Raw genomic sequence first — 16297 nt, forward strand, 5'->3', positions numbered from 1 at the left:
CACACCATATCGCTGCGCGCATGGTGTTTGTTTTTTAGGACGTCTGGTCTGTTCTCCCTCTCCTGCTACTTGACACCGCGGTGCCGTTTTTTGTGTTGGCGTCGGCGCTCCATCAAAACTGAGCAGAGGGTGGCCGTTAAAAAGACGAATATTTTTTACAGTGTAGAAAATTCGGTATTAAGGTGCCTTAGGGGACTCTCTAAGAGGTAAGAAACGCCCCCGGGGGCAGTGTAAATTAATTCTATGCGGCAACTGCTTTAATGAAAGAGATGCGAACAGTATTCACATGCTTCGTTTGGTTGGTATAGACTTTAGCGCGCTAAAGCGACTCGGGCTATTACTAACGACGTAGTGGAGGGCTCCAAAAATTTCAATCCTCTGTGGTTCATCAACCTGCGCTGACATCATACCACCTACGGCTTGCTTTTCGCGTCCATCGAAAAGAGGCCGCCGCAACTGGAATGTGATTCCGCATCCTTGGATTCAGCCGTCGCGCATCCTAACCGCTCAGCCACTGCTATTGGTCCGAACGATATTCTTATCTGCTCTCAAACCGTTTCAGAATGCGCCCTGAAAGAGCAACACACACGAAGACTAAATGGGCAATGACTTCCTAGGTACGAATATTAAAATAGAAAAAGTTGAAAGGGGAAAACGAAAGTGACATTCGAGCTGCTGTCACATGAGTAAAACAGGAGGGCATTACCTTAATATACCACAAAAGCAATGATGTTGACGACATTTAATTATTTTCTTGTCCATTACAAGTGAAGTTCTATTGTCATAAAGGTACAGCTATTTACCGGATGCACTGCAGTGTTTACAGTTGAATTAAATGATTGAGAAATTTGCGTCACTGAAAATCAGACAAAAAAACAACAATGCACTCGACCGCGGTTATATAGGGCGCTAGAAGTGATTTCAGTTTACAATAACGACATGAAAATGCAAACTGAGACTGATATGATTTTTAACGTAGCCATAGTATCCTTTTGAAACAGCGGTGGTACACAACTGACACTTTGATATGATCGCTTGGAATATCAAGCACTTCGTACGCTTGTCGTCTTCGACCCAGTGGTGTCGTGGTTAAGGCGGTCAATTTCTGAACCCAAAGACACAAGATCAAATCCCTGCCATGACAAGCGCTTTGAAATGGAGGTACAAAGCAATGGATATATGTATTGACCCAAATCTGAAATATATGTTGGCAAACTTAAAAATATTATATCCCCTGGTATTGATGAACTTCGCCCAAATGAAGTAAAGCTAATATCGCCTTTGATTTGTGAAATCCTTAGATAATTACCCTACCTTTGGCAACTGGTGTATTTCCGAAGCGACTGCAAATAGCTATAGTCAGCAATATTCAAAGGTGGAGGTGTCAACTCTTTGAATACAGACCGATTTCAGTACTTCCTGCTATATCTAAGATATTTGAAAGTATTATTCATGACAGATAACCTTCATTTTTTGAAAAGCATCAAGTCGTACCATAGTGTCAGTATGGCTTTCGGAAGCACCGGTCAACTCAACAGGCTCTTGCTTGTACCAAAGGCAAAATAGTTGAAAGCATGGAAAATAGAAAATATACACTATAAGTTTGTTTCTACACATTCAAAAAGAATTTGATTAGATAAAGTTTTATTTATCACTCAGGAAATTATTGAGATACGAAGTTTGAGGTGCAGCCTTAGATCTTTTAATTAGTTATCTGAACGATGGATATCAGGTGGTCAAGACTAGCAAAGCAGTGCCAAGGTTTGTGAAGCTAAAAAAAGGAGTACCGCAAAGATACATATTAGGCCCATGATTGTTTTTCATTTATATTAATGACATTGTCGAGATATTGTCCTTGGGCACGACGTGGCCGAGTATCACCAGCTGTCGAGCACCAAACCGACACTTCATCAAGTTTAGATACAAGCCTGCATCGCACAGACATCGAAGAACACTCTCGAGGTGAAGAAGAGATGGAAAGTCCTTCGAGAAAATGACAACAGCATCCTAGATAGCAGACACATATCTGCCATTTCAGCCCGCGGAGGATGTTGTCCATCATGCGCTCAAGTGTGGCTGGAGCGTTGCACAAACCAAAAGGAATGACCTTAAATTCATATAGACTGTCTGGCGTGATGAATGCGGTTTTCTGGCGGTCGGCTTCAGCCATTGGCACCTGCCAGTAGCCAGAGCGGAGGTCCAGCGAAGAAAAGTATTCAGCTCCCTGCAAACAGTCAAGGGCGTCGTCGATGCGTGGGAGGGGATGAACGTTCTTCCGAGTGATCTTGAGCCGACGGTAGTCGACGCAGAACCGAATGGAGCCGTCCTTTTTCTTTACTAGAACAACGGGTGAAGCCCACGGGCTGTGAAAAGGTTGGACCCCTCCGCGATCGAGCATGTCACTCACTTGGTCATCGATGACGCGGCGTTCAGCGGCTGAGACTTGGTAGGGGCGCTGGCGCAGTGGTGCGGGGAGGCCGGTGTCGATATGATGGTGAACCGCGGTTGTACGTCCCAACGAAGGTTGGTGAGAGTCCACGGAGGCGCTGAATCGTTCAAGCAAGGTAACGAGCTCGTCGCGTTGGATAGGCGCCAACGATGCGTCGACAGAACGGTCGAAAATATGAGATGGTGTCGAGTCGGTGACTCCAGTGGGAGGAGTGAGGGCGGTAATGTGATGCACTGTAGGATCTGCAATAACACTAGAGGCGTCGGCGGGATCAATGATATCGACAGTGCGAAGCGATTCTTTTGAAGGTAACGTCGTTGGAAAAGACACTGGGTTGGCGACGTACAGAACCCTAATACCACCAGAAATGATTAGCATGGCATGCAGAAGCAGCACATATTTTCGATGAGCACGACGGACGGACGGTGTGTACATTACTGTAGCGTCATTGATGGCGTCACATTTCACTGGCACAAGAACAGAAGAGTAAGCAGGGACAGCAATGTCATCGGCAGCGAAAATGGGCGCAGTTGCAGCAGGGGTTGTGTCCACGAGAGTGTCACAGAGCGGCAACAAATCAATGTGAGCACGTGCCCAGTCGATGATGGCATTATTATGCTTGGACAAAACGTCACATCCGATGATGATTTCATACGAAGAGTGAGCGAGGACGATGAATTCAGTAACGTAGGAGAGGCCAAGTATGATAAGCCGTGAGGTGCATGCAGCATAATGGTCGAATATTTTCGATGCTCGCGGTTCGCAATGAAATATCGGGGATCGGCGTCGTCACTTTTCTAAGTTTGCGACACAGGTTGCAACTAATCACGGACACCGCCGCACCACTGTCAACAAGCGCATGAACAACAACGCCTTCGACGAAAGCCTCAATAATGTTTATAGGGCTTGGCAAAGTTACCGAGGGCCTCCGGAACTGCGGCACCTAGTTTTCCGGCTGAAGGGGTGGGGATCTGCCGGTCATAGGAGAGCGGGACCGACGGCGGGAGATGGCGACCGGTGGGCATATGAATCGGAACATGTCGGAGAGTGATGCGAAGGCGGGCGACCTGACTCAACTTCAGAAAAAGGTACGTAATAGGCTGGAGCGCACCCGTAGTCATAAAAACGGGATCCACGCGCACGGCACCACCGTGCTAAATGACCAGTTACACTGGAGACGTGGCATATCGGGTGGTTATCTTGTGTGCGCTACGGATTCGGATTGCGGGGACCGGTGTGAGGCCGAGCAGGCGGCGTAGGTGGCACTGGATGCACGGGCTGCCGACGATTAAAGGAGTGGTTTTGGGGCGCGTACGTTGGCGTTTCGGGCGGGGGGCGGCTTGCCATTTCGGCGTACGTCAACGGAGCGGCCACCATAGGGGGTGGGTTGGTACTTGGAAGGATCTCGGCAACTTGTTCCTGGATGACACGCTGTAGAGCAGGCGACAGAGATGAAGAATCGGGCCGGCAGGTAACCAGGGACAGCTGTCGAGCCACCTCTTCCAGTACAAATTGTTTTATTAGCTGGAGAAGCGCCTGGGTGATCCTGAGGAGCACCGGCAAAATTCAGTGTCGATAGTGCTTCATCCGAGGAAATGGCACGGCGCGTAACGGGGCGCTGTTTGCGGAGCTCATCTTAGCTCTGGCACAAAAAATGACGTCAGAAACGGTTTGGGGGGATTTGGCGGCTAGCATGTGGAATGCGTCCAATTCAATTCCTTTGAGGACATGCTTGATATTCTGTGCTTCAGTCATAGATGGATCAAGACGTTTACACAGGTCGACAACATCCTCAATGTAGCTTGTGAAATTTTCACCTGGCTGCTGGATGCGAGAATCCAACCGTTGTTCGGTGCAAAGTTTCCGAACAGCGGGGCGGTCGAAAACCTCCGTGAGGCTAGTTTTGAGTACTGCCCACGTTGAAATGTCAGCTTCTTAGTTTCGGAACCACGAGCTGACGACATCACTTAAATAGAATACGAAGTTGGGTAGCTTAACGTGGTCATCCCACTTATTGTAAGTACTCACACGCTCGTATGTAGTTAGCCAGTCCTCTACGCCGGTGTCGTCCGTGGCGGTGAAGATAGGTGGGTCGTGCTGGCGCACTGGTCTCGAGCAGATGATAGCGCTGGAAACAAGCAGGCCAGACTGCGTCGTGGCGTCTGTCACGATGCTACAGCCGAGCAAGGTTCGACTGCGCAGCTCCAGGTTGGGATCAGTCGACACCTCCACCAAGTGTAATGAAGCGGTTTAGATGGTTCGCGTTAGATGGTTAGAGGGATAAGGGTAGATGGAGAAAACCTCAGTAATCTGCGATTTGCTGATGACATTGCCTTGCTAAGCAACTCGGGGGATGAACTGCAAATAATGATTCATGACCTAGACAGGAAAAGTAGAAAGGCAGGCTTGAAAATCAATATGCAGAAGACTAAGGTAATTTTCAACAGCCTCCGGAAGGAACAGCAGTTTACATTAGGTAGCGAAGTACTGGAAGTAGTAGGCGAATACGTCTACTTAGGACAGGTATAACCGCAGATCCGGACCATGAAAAGGAAATAACAAGAAGAATAAGATTGGGATGGAGCACATTTGGCAAGCACTCGCAGATTAGGACTAGCAGCTTACCAGTATCGCTCAAGAGGAAAGTATACAACTGTTGCATTTTACCTGTACTCACCTATGGGGCTGAAACGTGGAGGCTAACCAAGGGGGTTCTACTTAAGTTGAGGACAACCCAGAGGGCTATGGAACGAAAAATGGTAGGGGTAACATTAAGAGATAGGAAGCGTACAGAGTGGGTCAGAGAAATAATTCAAGTTACCGACATTCTAGTGAAACTTAAGAAGAAGAAATGGGCATGGGTAGAGCATGTAGTGCGAAGAGAGGATAACCGATGGTCGCTTAGGGTAAAAACCTGGATTCCAAGAGAAGGAAAGCGTAGCAGGGGGTGGCAGAAAGCTAGGTGGGCGGACGAGGTTAAGAAGTTCGCACGGGTCAAGTGGATGCAGCTAGTACAGAACCGGGTTAAGTGGAGAAATATGGGAGAGGCCTTCGCCCTGCAGTAGGTATAGTCAGGCTGATGATGATGATGATGATGAGATGGTTCGCACAGCAATCTATTTATCTTACGTAGCAGCTACGACGGCCTGCGTTCACAGCGACAACTCTAGCTTCATCCTCTTTGTCGTCTTCACCTCTTTATCTTCTGCGCGCGAAGTCTCTGATTTTCTCTTCTTTCACCTTTCCACGGGTCATGCATCTCTCTTATACCCCATATGTCCGTAGGTTATAGGTTTTTAAGTACAATACTCTTTAGAACGGTCTACCTGCGACGCACTGTTATTCCCTTTGGAAGAAATCAGCTTTGAAGTCCCGTACGGCGGGATTCTTGCTCATCTCGGCAAGGGAGATCACCGCATTTTGCATGCTCCAGAGGCTCGCTACATTAAAGCTTCCATTAAGCAGAAAATGTACTGTCCGTCGCTGCCACAAGTACGGCCCGCCGTCGGTAAATCAACGTTCAGTTAATGTTCACTTACTGATCGCAGTGCCGTTAAAGGTAAGCTTCAATTTTTTTTCTCAAAAGTTAAGTTCTGTGCGGCATTTTATAGTTTTTTTGTCTGCTGAACAAGGCTGTCACAGGTAAAAATGGCAGTAATGAACGCTATCGGCATTAAAAAAAAAGAGCACCAGCGGGTCCACCCTCCTAGAAAACGTTGCTGCTGTCCGTCATCAGGACTTGAAGTCTCGCGCAAAGCGTCTTTTCTTCACGGAAAAGGGAGAGGATAGCTTCCAAATCGAGGTTCGTTTGCGTCATGTGCCATATAATTTTGAAACACCCAACATAGATTTAAAATTCCAAGCCCTCATTTCCAAAAACCCTTCAGTGATCTGAAACGGCACCCAGTTTTCGAATATCAGCGGCCCAAGATTGAAAGCCTACGCGGAACTAAGGCTCGCCTGTGAATAGCAGCTGGGCAGACAACCCAGGTGAATGAAAATTATAGAACCCTCCACCAGGCGTATGAATTTTCTAATACAGACCTTAAATTACGAACGACAGCTATAGCTATTTAAGTGCTGCCTTTGCTGAATCTGCACTGGATAATTCGTCCTGAAACAGAGATTCTCGATACTTTCCTTTTAACAGTAAGATGTCTTCATGGCGCTGCGGGACATTTGAACACGTTGTGGTTTAATATATTTGCAATGCGAACATCTGTAAACATTAAGAACCGCTCTCTGTAAAGGAAAGCACAACGAAAAAAAATCGTGTGGCTAAGTTTATAACGTTTGGTGTTTCAAAGCGACTGAGGCAACGTGAGACGTCGTGGTAGAGGGTTCCCAAAATTTCGACCACTTTTGTTTCTTTCGGGTGCGCTTACATCGCGCACTACACGGGAGCCTTGGTTTTTGCCTTTATTGAAAAGGACCGCCGCTGCTGACACTGAACCCGCATTCTTTGGTTAATTAGCCGAGCACTCTAATCACCGAGTCACCGCTGCGCGGCACAAACAAAACGGAAACAATAGGTCACTTTAAATGGATAAAGTCGCCTGAAGAAAGCGCACCATTTTTTCTCAGCGGAAATTTATGACTTTTGTTGCTAAGGAAATTGGGCACGAATTCCCCCATCTCATTGCGAATTTACTTTGCCCTGCAACGCAACTCTGCAGCACCTTTATGGTGTTTTTATTTATTACCAGCTCACAGAAAACCTCCGGAGAGAACATGACAGCGAAGATTGCTTGCCCTACATGTTAGCATCATGCAATGATGTAGCAGGCACCCATACACGCACAGTGATGTAATGGTAGACGTTAATTTTGGTGAGCTCCCTTCCCTGAGGCAGTAAGCTCGGTAGCAGTGAAGGTGACACGTGTTTGATGGAGACGTCCGGATCACCATGCGCCTCAGCGAAACGAAATCTTTTATAAAAGCGAACTTTCCATATTAGCCACCTGAAACACTGACAACGATATCAGACGTCCTAAAGTTAGACATGATTACCATTCAAAGTCTTTTTAATTCCATCTCGCGTAAAAATGTGATTGATCCGTCTACCAGTGACGCTACAAAAATGGTATATGCTTCAGGGGTTGGGAAGCTCGACTCGATAACGCCCTATTAATTCATGACTAGTGCAACAAAGCGGAGTAAGCATTTAAAAAATTGAGCAGAGAGGTTTTTTTTTTACTGCTGGTTAGCACTAATGGGGCTATCTTAAAGTAAATTATTTGCAGCTTTTTGCGAACATTACTTTTTTAAACTTGGCAGAGAAGCAAAATAGGCATTTACATTGTTCATACAGCCGTAGCCACTTTACTGTTCACGCTTGTGCTTCTGTCAGGGCTGAAGTAGTACGTTGCAATGTATTTTCTAGCGATGCCAAAAATGTAATAAGAATACGTAATGGGATTCAGGAGCGTTCACGATGTTAGCACTGAGCAATCTACGCAAGCTAGTGAACGACTGACTGGGATGAGTCTACATGGACACCTGCTGCTTTTCGGTCGGATTCGATTCACCAGGTCTAATGCTCAAATCTGAGGTTTCACAAAAACTTGCCTGGTCGGGTAAATTCATGAAGGGTTAAGGGGCGCGACCACAAAGATAATTGTCAAAAACACTGCGTTTCGGCTTCCACGCGGAAGCCTTAATCACTGAATGAAAAATTCAAATCAGGAAGCTTAAGCCCGTTGCACTAATCGCCCCAGGCATCTCGTTTACCATCGGGCTCCGTTTTAGCTTCACAGTGCGAGCGCGTGGTAGAGCGTACTGCAAGGTTGTACTTACAGTGCCGCTGACTGTGTCGTGTTTTAGAGTTATTTGCAGAGAGTGCAGCTGTTCCAATAAGCACGCTAGGGCCCCTTAGTTTCGTTTACCTGAAGGAAACATCATTTGTTTCTTCCTTTGTTTTCGCTGGAGACGAAACTGCAAGTTCATGCAACACGTTTGGCACACGCGAGAAATGGCGTGCAAAACTTATCAAAGAAGCGCTCTCTTAGTCCAATTAAGGGCTGCGCGCTTAGAGATGATTTCCGCACTGATGGAGCGCGTTAGCGCCCAGCGCAAAATCAGAAAGAGCCACAACATGGGCCAAGCAGTGTTTTTAATAGAGTGTTAGCATCTACGAACAGCCAGTTTCACGCATAGAAGTCCGAGCGTTTCCGTTCAGGAACATCAAGAAGCGCAAAGTGGCATATCAGATAACACCGAGTTGGCGCACCGAGATGGGCCCGATCATAAAGTTTGAGTGGCGACTGACGGCTACAGTAATTTTTGAAACTAACATAAGAACAAGACTTAATTAGGGCAAAGATGAAAACAAACAAGCAGAGGAGATGCGAGCTTGCTGGAGTAGCTACACCTTGCACATATAGCAGAAAACACAGCGCAATCGGCGCCAGTGCACAGTATGATGCCGAGCGCTTGGCCACACGCTCACACGGTGTCGTTCATACTGAGCGCAATAGTACGTAGGCGGAAGATTACCGGCGTTGCGATTAAGCGCATATTTTGTTTTTGTTTGAATCATCAGCAATTCTAGATATTGGCGCATAACCAGTTCTTTTCTTTGCCGAGATAAACGCATCGTCCCAAGCGGTCTTGTGCTGCGTTGCTTCCACGTGTTACCCAAGGGCGTTAGAACTGACCTTCTTGTTTCTGAGCTCGTTCGTGTGATCCCTTAATCGCCGTCCAAAGTTCCCACTCTCCCCTATATATGAGTAGTCGCAATCTGCGCAGGGGATTTCATAATGACCCCGGGAAACTTCTTTCTTTATCTTTTCTTAGACGGCCACCAACTCGTGGCGAAATTTCAGCGCAGGAACTTGGGCCACTTGCACATCATATGTGTTAAGAACCCGCATAAAAGACAGTTTTGTTGCTGTCGTCGCATCGCTTGCTATGCCACTGTGAGCTCTTTCGACAAGACTGCCACCCCTTTAACTGCCGCTACCAGAGTGCTTTAGAGAAAGTGAGTCGCCATTCCTTATTAATTACACGACTTTGCCATTCCTCTCATTATTATTTTCTGGATTCGAACTTTATTCATGCCGAAAGGGTAGGACTGCAGTGTTGCTAAACGTTCCGGAGGTGCAACTACACGTATTACTGCTCCCTACGTCCCAGGGATTTAGCGAGATGAAGATCTGGTAGAATTTACTATCCTATATTTTCCGCGCGCACCTAGGCATTGCGTGGGTTTTATGTAAATAGCTAACAAGAAAACGTTTTTGCTCCTTCGAGGACGGCGAGGAGTTCGTCGGCCCTGCAATCCTCCTGTGCTGCTACGCGGGGCACAAAAGCTTCGAAATGGATGAAAGCCAGCTCTGCAGTCGTGGCTGTGACCTTTCCCCAACGCCGAACATATGCCGCGGCATCTTTCTGCGACTGTACCCCGTATCGGACAGGCGCCTCCAAAAAGCTCGCCTGGTTCCGCGTTGCACGTGAGTACACAATATAACATATTTTTGCTGCTTTTCCGCTGCCTTAGTGCCAACGCCTAATACGTGTTGCTTTTTTTTCTTAGAGTGAGGGAAATTCACGTTTTTATCGTAGTTTTAAATCGTGTTCGTTTTAGTGCCATCACATGCAACGTCCAGAATGCTCAAATCAGTGTCTGAATGCTAGACTAGCAAGTTGAGGGGTTAGAAAACATATAGAGGGCAAATAAACGTCTAAGTGAAAAGATATTATAGGGTGAAAAAGAACACAAATACTATGCGCATGAACAGGATATCTAATAGGAAAGGATAACCGATTTTCGCTATGGGTTACAAATTGGATTTATGTGGAAGGGAATAGAAGCAGGGGTGGCAGAAAATTTGGTGGGTTGATGAGGATAGAATGTTTGCCAAGGTGAAGTGCATGAAGCTAGAGCAGGATTGGGTTAAATAGATTAATAAGGGAGAGGCCTTCGTCCTGTAGCTGATGTAGTCTGGCTGATGATGATGACGATGAAGACAACAAAAGTCTTCTTTCGGAAAACTCAAGCACATGCATTGCACGGCGTAAATCCACATTTGAATCCCCACGAACAACTTGATCACAGAAAGGAAGCTTCTAGCCTTCCCTTCAAAGAAATATAATTTCGTACGCTAAAAAAGATGCCTTTACAAAACGTGAACGTCCACGTGAATTGGCCTCTGTGCTCTCAATAGTGCACCTGATATGAACTCTTCAAGACCATATAATTCCTTCATTGGAAAAAAAATTATGAGGGCTCAACGCTGCTGAACTGAATATGGAGCGAAATCATTAGCTGCGGGTGATCGAGCGTTCTTCTTATTCTTCTTTGTCATCGTCGCAGCTGTTCAAGGTCGCTCTTGACTGCGGCCACTTATCCTTATTATTATATCCTTATATTCTTAAGAATATTCTTATTGCAGGGATATTCTTCCTATTAATCTTCCTCTTTCCCAGCCCATATATGAATGCCCGCTTTAACCAAGTCGTATGCACGTGCCTTAGTGGCCTATAGGGATAACGGGATGGTAAGGTCCTGGCAAGCTGAATCTGACATAACCATCGCATGTGAAACGAGAGATCCAAGTAGTTCGCAGCTCCTGCCAGGGACCACGGACACGGCTCGCAGCGACGAGTGGTTAGACCTGGCTTAGTATTTCTTTCGCAATAATAAACATATTTCGAGACAATTATGCACTTAGTCTATAATAAGCCGAAAGTCTTATTTTTCCAGCAAGAACTACTGAGGGGTAATATTTGGCAGTAGGGTGCGAAATATTTGTCGAGGTGCCATAAATCATAGAATATAAACATCAATATACCATTGTTTATGAAATTGGCACACGAAAGATAGTGGGAATAACTTCTATTTTGTGAGTGCATATTATGCGTGAAACGACAGAAGGCCTCAATTACCTTTCTCTAGTAAACTATTTCAGCGCGAAAATGCCGGGCATCAGGATGCCCCAGTCAGTATTGAGAAATGTTATTTACTGATTCCAATATATACAGAAATAAAACTTTTCTGTGCTATGCAAAACGGGAAATTACTTGAGCAAAAAAAAATATCGTTGCTACGTTCCGCACATGATCAAAAATATCTACTTCACTTTGTACGGACTTAGTGTCAAACGGGTAACCTCAAATGATAGTGAACGCTCCTTTCAGGCTGTGCGTTCATACGACGTCAAGAAGACGCAGTGCTTGTGTGCTGGTGAACTGTCTGAAGCAATCACGTTAGGCAAATATCTTTTTTTTTCTTCGGATTCATATAAGGGAAGAGGGGCAAGGGGGAGTTTAATAAATCATCACCGCAGTCAAAATTTCTCGCTTTTCATTGTTACTTTTTTAATCCTGGATTTTTCATTTTACTGGTGAGTAAAAACCGGTTGGATACGCATTGGAAACTGCCAGTGTACTACCTCCTGCAAGGACCATTCAGGCAACGGCAAAATGGGGCTCTGGTGTTAGAGAAGTGAAAACAATAGGCCTTTCTTCCGAGTTTCTCTCGAAATTCCCTGTTCGGTTTATGACGTAAATTCGACGGCCTCGTCAGCTCCACATGATACAGGTGGGCGCGAGACAGGAAGATAGGGGCACGCTGATTCAGGGAGCCGCTAAAAAGACACGGAACTGTTATTCCTTGAGAAAGAGAGTCGAGCTCGAAACGTTTCCGAGAAATGACTATTTAGTTATTCAAGCTACTTTCCTGCATATGGTCGTCATCTGCAGCGCGGACACGTGTAATGCCATGAATGTGAAGATGAGACGTAGCACTCATATTGAAGGCATCCCAGAAACACAAAATGAGACTACTAGTGCGGCTGCCAACTACAAGAGGGGTTGAGTGTCAGCTCTATTGCACTGTCGAAACAGAGAATCAGCTGTCAGGTACTGACCAGCTTTAAGAAACGGCTCGCCGACTTTCGGTATCCCAACACGTGCTTATTAATACCGGCGCTTGTGCATTGGTTGCCTCATTTTCTTTCTTGCCTGTTGGGGTATCTGCGTGCCCAGCGGCCTCCTGCTATGTAGGAGTATTGATTCGAGATTACTTATTACAGCAATAAACATGTTTGTGATCATCTCCTGGTCGGCGTGTTCATTTCTCGTTCCTTATTTTTTCATTAGTTAGGCAGAAAACTGTAGAGGAATCCAAACTGCTTCAGTGTGCGTAAGTTTGCAGGAAATGCCTTCCCCTACATGCAGAGATGAGGAGGGAGAAATAGGATACGATCCCTAGGTATCAGCTCCGCGATACGGCACCCCGGTTCTACCTCCTCTTTTATTACAACATGCTCTGTAGCTACTAAATATTGGCCAGCTAAAATGTAATACTTATCAGAATGTACAAGAAATATGAGGCCTGTAGTCAAGGCCTCATATTTCTCCCACACATATTCAGAAGTTGACGCATTGGGACGACATGCTCTTGTGTGAACAGCTGTCTGCATTCAGTCTTTCTCACCCCAATAGATGACGTGAACGGGAGGGCGGGGATAAAGCTATAGTGTAGAGCTTTTTGATATTCCCAACACCGCGAAGATCAGTACAAACGTATATGTACCGATGTATTTGTGGAAAATCTTATTTTGTATTTTATCAACGACCTAAAAAAGAGCAGCACAAAACGCCATGATTCATAACCGCTTTTTCGGGTTCCGGGTTTGGCTTCTCTGCAGGCTTTTGTGTCCAGGAGCTTCCTCAGAGGGTTATCCTCTATGGTGTGCTGGGCCTGTGCGGTCATTTTGGCTTGCGTTCCTTCGGCCAATTTTAGAGTGCAGCTCTTTCGCGCCCGTTCCTAGGTTTTGCATCGGCGTCGTCGATGTCGGCCTCGCAACCAGCTGCGCCCCCCTTTCAGCCGCCCCCCTCAGTGCAAGCCAGCGCTTCGGACACCGGAGCCTCCCAGAAAGAGGGGGTATGCTCAGCGGCGAACGAGGGGGGCAGGAGCGCGCGCAGCAGCCGGAGAACACGAGGAAGAGAAGGGGGGGGGGGGGGGGGGGAGTCGCCGGAGGCAGCGCGTGGGCCCATAGGAAGGTTGCGCGGCGAAGAAATAGCAGCGACTGACTATCTCTAGATATCTCTATGACTAGCGCTAGCGAGTCAAGACAACGTGACTGCGTTTCGGCTTGTGATGCACGCACCGTGATCCGCTGATATCGATCCGGCGCTGCGGCAGCTGTAGAACACCGTCGCCGCCATGCAGAAAGAGGAGGAGGGGGTCCGCCGCTTTTCGTGCGTGGCAGCGAGGGTGCCGGAACGCCGGCTCGCTATCAGCGGACCACGGTGCGTGCAGACCAAGCCGAAACGCTGAGTCACGTTCTCTTCCCTTGCTAGCGGCCTCAGCGGCATCAGTCAATCGCTCCTATCTGTTCGTCACGCAACGTTCCTATGTGCCTCCCACAACCTCCCGATAACTTAATTTCTCTCTTTTCTTCTACCATAAAGCTTCTTTCATGACAGCCAAGAACTGTTAGTGCAGTGTTTCTTGAAGGAATACGTGTGAAAAATTAAAAACAAAAAGTTGTCTGTAATTGTACATACGTGTCTTGCTTGAAATCTTTGCCTCAAGCTATTGAAAAGGTGAAACAGCTGATGAGCTGGGCTCAAATTTCGCTTTAGGAAATAACATAATTATCAGCAATTTTTTCTTGACCCTGTCGGCGCAGTAGAGAAAGTCTATGTGTTTGCGGCACTCGCCTTCGTCACTGGAGGCGGTGTGATGGGGATGGCAGCCTTGACCTCGCTGGCAGGTGTGTTGACTAAGGGTTCATCAACAGCGTTCGCGGTGCCTCGTATGTGTCCTGCGACTAGAGCCGCTTGGCCTGTTCTTCTACCCTCTGGTGCAGTTCGTGGCACCGTTCCGGGTGGAGCGGCGTGAGTTCTACGACACCATCGTCGAGATCCTCGAAGCCGAAGCCTAGGTAAGCCGAGATCAGCGAAGGGCAGACCGCCGGTTGCTGCGCGATCCGTTCACCATAGCAAGCGTGCTTACGGACAGGCACGTGTTCCAATATGTCCTAGCTACAGTGTATCCTAGCGTTGGGAATCCAGCTCAGGGTTGTTGTCTTCATCAATATTTCTTGTTCGCCAAAGCATTGATTTGGTAATATAAAAATGACAAATAGTATGCAGTAAATGAAAACAATGAGACTAGCGGTTATTTGATACGATCCACAACTCTTGAATTTGTCCTTATCTTAAGATGAATAATAAAACGTTAATAAGGCTTTGCTAATTGGTTTTCTAAAACTCAATTAAATGGTTTCACGGGGCGCTGAAGTGAATGATGTTCATGTGAACTTGATGACCACCGGTCCTTTTTTAGTCCTACATAAACACAGAGAGAGTGCAATACCACCAGGACCAACACAGCATGTTTTTGTTTTATTTTTGTGTTTAATAACGTGGAAGTACCTGCTTCGCAAATGCGACCTTTCGCGTCCACGTTCGTTCGCAGTGCGCCAGCCCAGGCCTAAGGCCATACCTACCTTGGATTGATCGGCCCCTGCGACAGCGGGGAAACCATGTCCTCAGTCATCTATCCGAGGCACCGGAAGACTGCTTTGCTGTACTGCAAAAAGTACCTTTACCGGTTGGTGCAACCCGTGATGCTGCTAGCAGCGTTCCGATGCACCACTGTTCGGCCGGTGAGGCTGGAGCGAGACGTGCGGCAACCACCCGGGCGGCGTCCGCAGCGGCGCTCAGCGGGTGAGGACTTATTGCCTGCAGTAGATGCTGACTGCTAGCGGCGGCTGTCCAGAGGAGACCCGGACAGAGAGAGACTCTAGATAGCCCCATTTTTATCTGTTTAATATTTTATTTATCAGGTTGTACATGGAGGGAACTAACCAGAAATTAAAGAAAATTTGGCATCGGGACTTTGCCGCCAGTGTCGGCTGAGCAGCAACAGGTTTGTCTTTAAGTGAAAATAAAAGTTACGGATTTTACAACATGAAGCGGATGTCTACTGATTGAATTTTGTTTTAAACGTGTTCACGATGGCGATTTAGTTTCCCATCACCCATTATTCCCGCAAAGATATGAGTACTTCAGCACGTAGCTTTCTGAACGGTGAAAATGCTGAGCAATGACTTTGGGCAAAAAAAATACCTTCGATGCCTTTCAATAGTCGAATTCCGCCAAGCAGTGTTTATCTTCTGTCAAGATGTGGTTGATAAACAGCTGTCATCTCTGTCCTCAGATGAGGTTTCTTGGTTTGCCTGAGCGCCTCGTATTTTCTTTGTGGCTCTTGCTCTGCGATTGCAATATTTTTGTGAGGAGCACATGCTTTGGAAAGTATTTTTTTTTAAATAGTTGTTGAATTGAAAAAAAAAAAACTCCGCCCTGCTTGCTTAGTTTACTTCTCAACTTCAGTTTCGTGAAGCACCGCGGCTTTGTGATTGCTTAGTTAAAGGCTTTGAAAGCGATTAATATTGCTGCGCCGTTTTGAAGCGTGCTGCATGAGTTAGCGTCAACCCTATGAGAGCCAAGTAGTAGTACGTGCTCGTGGCATTTATTCTCTCGATCTTTCCCTCCTGGGTCGTGCTTCGTTTGCCCGTTCACTCGTTCGCCCGTTCCAGGCTCTCTCGTTTGTTCGCTAGTTCTCTCACTGCTTTATAATTTTGATTCATCGCGGCCTTTTCTCTTTTTCGTACACTCTTCTCGGTCATACTCTCGTTCCCTCAGTTATCTCTCGCCTTCACCGAGTACTTTGCTCGCTGTGATTTGTCCTCTGGTTTGTTACATTTCTTGTTTCATTTTCTGGTGTTCGCCCGCCAGAGGACGGGCATGCTTCGATTATTTGAAGAAATTGCGAGAAGAAACTGCATGGAATGCGCCCCTGAAAGAGCCGAGTTTATTAAAATCCACAAGAAA

General features: G+C 46.7%; 1 long non-coding RNA gene across 1 annotated transcript; it reads left to right on the forward strand.

Moving 5' to 3' along the window:
* The first annotated feature begins 9145 nt into the window (after positions 1–9145).
* LOC146183074 (uncharacterized) lies at positions 9146–15378 on the forward strand. Its single transcript, XR_014708710.1, has 4 exons — positions 9146–9428; positions 9701–9900; positions 14269–14343; positions 14880–15378. It is a non-coding gene; the product is annotated as an uncharacterized LOC146183074 (long non-coding RNA).
* The last annotated feature ends 919 nt before the right edge of the window (positions 15379–16297 follow it).

Source organism: Amblyomma maculatum, chromosome 7, assembly GCF_055883805.1.
Source record: "Amblyomma maculatum isolate TAMU_Amacu chromosome 7, ASM5588380v1, whole genome shotgun sequence".
In the NCBI taxonomy this organism is placed as follows: domain Eukaryota; kingdom Metazoa; phylum Arthropoda; class Arachnida; order Ixodida; family Ixodidae; genus Amblyomma; species Amblyomma maculatum.